This window comes from Cucurbita maxima, unplaced genomic scaffold (assembly GCF_002738345.1).
Source record: "Cucurbita maxima cultivar Rimu unplaced genomic scaffold, Cmax_1.0 Cma_Scf00201, whole genome shotgun sequence".
In the NCBI taxonomy this organism is placed as follows: Eukaryota; Viridiplantae; Streptophyta; class Magnoliopsida; order Cucurbitales; family Cucurbitaceae; genus Cucurbita; species Cucurbita maxima.
This window is the reverse complement of record NW_019272217.1, coordinates 82,947-87,923: the sequence shown is the minus strand read 5'-3', so window position 1 is coordinate 87,923 and position 4,977 is coordinate 82,947. Positions and strand designations below refer to the sequence as shown.

Here is a 4,977-nt window from a genome sequence, read left to right as displayed (position 1 = left end):
CAAGGCTTGAGTATTTTAAGAAATACTCATAAGTGACTCCACTATTGAGGCTAGAGAATGCAAACACATGCAACTAATGATCTTAGGAACCTATTGTTAAAAATATCATAGGGGTGGCCTCTAGTCTTGAAAAATTGGACGTGTAGTACATCCCTACACATGACTCACACATGCGAGCGTGAATTTTTTCTCTCGAAGTTACTCCAAGTGTTGTCAGTTGTTGTTTCCTATTAAAACGTCCATCTCGCTTCGTTAGTAATTTACATTTCTAATTTAATTTAACTTAAACTTCAGAAATAAGTCGTTATACTAACCTTAAATATTTCTATTAAAGTAAAAATAAGCTTCGGAAGGGAAAAAAACATAAAGGTCGGTGTCAAAATGTCAAACCGAGCATAATACACCATTTTTTAGCCTAGGACTTCGAGATCCCGAGCCGAAGGAGCCGGCGTATGCAACAGTGACCCTATCGCTGAGGGACAATGACATATGAGCAGGTTGCAAAGTGGTTCGAGGCGCAGGTCTTGAATGTTCATGTGGGCGCACAGGTCTGTGTAGTGGATCCGTGGGTTGGGCTGTGTTCTGTGTATTTGGGCTTCAATGTGGGTTTTGGGCAAAGCACATAGGAACTAGACTACTAGACGGATTGTTGGTGGGTATCCAGTTACTAAACTAAACTGGGTATGGGGTTGCTTGACTGGAATGAGGTTGCGGGTATTCGAGTTTGGGTCTGAGCAAGTAGACGGAACTAGACTACTAGACTGATTGTTGGTAGGTAGATCTAGTTACTAGACCAAACTGGGTATGGGGTTGCTTGACTGGAATGAGGTTGCGGGTATTCGAGTTTGGGTCCGAGCAGGTGGACTTCGTCTTCTCCACTCGTTTCCATGCATTTTCCTTTCTTCATTCCTCCGTATCAAAATTCGTTGTCTACATCTTGTTTCTTCTCCTTCTTTCTCATGATGTTAACCGTCTTTGTACGTTTGATCCTACCCCGTATCAAAATTCGTTGTCTACATCTTGTTTCTTCTCCTTCTTTCTCATGATGTTAACCGTCTTTGTACGTTTGATCCTACCCCTCTATCTCACTAGTGTTGTGTACGTTGGATCCCATCCGGTCCTAACAAGTCCTAACATAATAAGCAATAACCAATCAAAAGGTATCACTCACACTCCACCTCTAATTTACCCTTAAAGTTCATTTAGAGTAGGTAGACTTATTACCATCGCTAGAAGGAGGGTTTGAACTTCCGACCTTGTGGTTAACAGCCACATGCTCTAACCAACTGAGCTATTCCAGCTAATTCTTTGTAATAGCTCAAGCCCACCACATCCTTATAAGGAATGTTTCATCCCTTCTCCAACCAATGTTGGATCTCACAATACACTCTCCTTGGGGGCCCAATGTCCTTGCTGGCACAACGCTTGGTGACTTACTTTGATAGCTTTCGTAATAGCCCAAACCCACCGCTAACAAATATTGTCCGATTTTGCCCATTACATATCATCATCAGCCTCACAATTCTAAAATGAGTCTACTAGGGAGAGGTTTCCACACTCTTCTAAGGTATGCTTCGTTCCCATTTCCAAACACTAAAAAATATTGTCCAGTTTTTTACCGTAACAAATCGTCGTCAGAATCACAGTTTTAAAACACGCTACTAGAGATGTTTACAGACACTTATAAGTTATTCTTTCATTCTCCTCTCAAACCAATGCGGGATCAGAGGGCATGGGTTCAAATCCCACTTCTGACAACTCTCAAATAAAGGTAAAATAAAAATACAATAGCATATCATTTTTTTAAATCAATTGAACTCACTGGAGATTTAAAATTGTCACGACATGATTTTTTAAGCATATAAGAACTGTAATAACTTCAAAGCACAACTATAATAACTCAACTTTCCAAGACTTCAAATCATTATTCATGACACATCCTAACAAAGAAAAAATTTCATAAAAATTGAAAGGAGATTCGAAAACTAAGGACAATAATTCGTAACACATAGAACTGACGTGACAAAGAAAAATTTGATAAAAATTGGAACAAGATTCGAAAACTAAGGACAACAACTTGTACATATAGAGCTGATGGCTTGGGACGACCCTCCTCTATGACCTTAACTAACAATTAGTGATCACCCAAAAAGGAAAAGAAATATCTAGTGCAACTAAATAAGTAACCTACTTGTAGGCGGTAATCGAGTCCTTGTTCGAGCGAGTTGCCATGGGTTTTTCTTTAGGTTATAGAATGTTTAGGTGTAGATTATATGTAACGACCCTAGTTTTCTAGGGACCTAGAGTCACTAGAACATGCATGATGTAACTGCTTTATGCTAAAATATTTTTTACATTATGTTTTTGTATTGAAGCTACCCCTAAAAAGAACACAATATTATTATTAAGAATGCTAGCTTAAGACTGTAACAATATTAGGAATCACGAACCTACATAATAATATGACATTGTCCACTTTGGTTGGAGGGTTAAATTTTTCCATATACTAAAATGGAATGATTCATTCCCATTGATAAAAAGAGAGATGAACCTCCGACCTTATGGTTAACAATCATACGCTCTAACCAACTGAACTATTCCAACAAATTATGAGTATTAGCCTAGATATTGTCTACTTTGACTCATTACATATCGTTGACAACCTCACAGTTTTAAAACATGTCTAATAGTAAGAGATTTCCACATGCTTATAAAAAATGTTTCATCCCCTCCACAACCGACGTGGGATCTCACAATCCACCTCCTTGTGTTCCCAGCAATCTCGTTGGCACACCACCCAATGACTAACTCTAATACAATTTGTTCCAAACCAAGCCCACCTCTGATATTGTCTACTTTGGCTAATTACGTATCACCATCAGCCTCACGATTTTAAAATATGTCTACTAGGGAGAGATATCCACAACCTTATAGTTAATGTTTTGTGTCCCTCTCCAATTGCTAGCAGATATTGTTTGTTTTGGCATGTTACGATATGGTGTAAGTTTAAAAGTTTTAAAACGCATCTTTAAGAGAGAGGTTTCCACACCCTTATAAGGATTGCTTCATTCCACTCTTCAACCCGTGTTAGGTCTCATAATAAATAGTTAAGATGGTTGAGTGGTTGAAGGCTTTAGGACTCAAGTTTTGGTCCTTGTGAGTCCGTGGGTTGAAATCCAACTTTTATAACTTAGTGGGTTGAAATCCAACTTTTATAACTTAGAAAGGTTTTGTTTTATAAAGTGCTATTCTTTATAAAAATAGTTATATAGAATAGGTAGAGGGTGTGCGTTCAAATCCCACTTCTGACAACTCAAATAAAGGTAAAATAAAAATACAATAGCTTATCATTATTGAAATCATTTGAACTCACTAGAGATTTAAAATGGCTTCCAAGCTTCTACAAAAGTTAGTATTGTACAAGTTTACCCTTACGCCTGAATCTCAAGGACACTCTGATTTTCTATACTACCTGAGTGCATAACAAATGATGATTTGTGAGCCTGGAATACACTGGCGTCCTTGATATAATTGTCCACTAGGACCTCTATTAATTGATTCATAATTACCTATGTTAAAAAAAAATCAGCTTCGGAAAGGTAAAAAATGTAAAGGTTCATGTCAAAAATGTCAAATCAAGCCAAATATGTCGTTTTTTAACCTTAAATTCCGAGAAGCTAAGCCGAAGGGGCTGGTGTATGCAGTAGTGACCCTGTCATTGAGGGACATTGACACATGAGCAAGTCGCAAAGTGGGTCGGGGCATGGGTCTTGAATGTTCATGTGGGCACACAAGTTGGTGTAGTGGATCATGGGTTAGACCGTGTTCTGTGTATTTTTTGTTTGAATGTGGGTTTTTGGGCCAAGCACAGAGAAAGTAGACTACTTGACTGGTTGCTAGTTGGTATCTGATTGCATTGTTGGGTCGAAGCTTTGTATTTTAGGTTACTGGAGCAAACTAGGTATGGGGTTGCTTGGCTATAATGAGGTTGCGGGTATTNCATCTTCTCCACCCCTCACATCGGTTAGGGTTGCCTGTGGGTTTTGGGTCGTGAGTCGGATCTCGTGTCGGACTTCGTTTCCCTCACCCCGATTACTAGAGAATTTTTCGGCGACTCTCTCTCCTCGTTCACGTCGTTTCAATGTCCTTTTTCCTCCATTTTTTAGTCTCCTCCTCCCCCTAATCTCGTTTATGGTGTTTGTTTGGTTCGTAAGGGCGTAAACACTCAAATCTGAGAGGGTTCGAAAATCCAACGTTCTGTCTTCCTTACCCAATCCAACGTTCTGTTCTTCCTCGGTCACGTCGTTTCAATGTCCTTGTGGGAAGGAAAGCGCGTGAGACAGCCGGCAAGCCACGTGTCAACTTGCTGGAGGGAAAGCATGTTAGAGAGCCTGAGGGACACGTATTGACAATTGCGTGGAATAACACGTTAGGCGCATTGTCAGGCGAGAAAATCTATGGCCTATTAGCTCAGTTGGTTAGAGTGTCGTGCTAATAACGCGAAGATAGCATGTTCAACCCCTGCATGGGCCAATTTCCCTCATTGTTAATTATATCTTTTCATTATACGAGTTAAAACATTACGAAATTTAGAAGATAATGACTTTTTTAAGTTTATTATGCATTAAGTTATGTAAACGAAACTTGATTGGCCAGATTAGAAGCTAACGATCTATAATGTGCATAAAATCTATGCCCAATTAGCTCAGTTGTAAGATTGTCGTGTTAAAAACGTGGAGGTCGTAGGTTCGAAAATTACATAGGCCAAGTTTTATTAATTCTTAATAATATCTTTACATGATACGGGGTTACAACATTACGAACTTTAAATCAATGATACGGCCGTTCACAATTTTTATTTAGATCTGAATCGTTCGATATGTTCTTCAATGAAGGATGAAATTCGAGGATTTCTGAGAGTCATTTCAGGAACAAGAAGGAGGTAAATTAACTTATTTTGGCCGTTCGATATGTTCT

At 38.9% G+C, this 4,977-nt stretch overlaps 2 non-coding genes across 2 annotated transcripts; one reads left to right on the top strand and one right to left on the bottom strand.

Annotated features, from left to right (window-relative positions):
* Window positions 1–1,227: 1,227 nt before the first annotated feature.
* TRNAN-GUU lies at window positions 1,228–1,301 on the bottom strand. The gene has a single exon. It is a non-coding gene; the product is annotated as a tRNA-Asn (tRNA).
* Window positions 1,302–4,459: 3,158 nt separating this feature from the next.
* Window positions 4,460–4,533, top strand: TRNAI-AAU. Its single transcript has one exon. It is a non-coding gene; the product is annotated as a tRNA-Ile (tRNA).
* The last annotated feature ends 444 nt before the right edge of the window (window positions 4,534–4,977 follow it).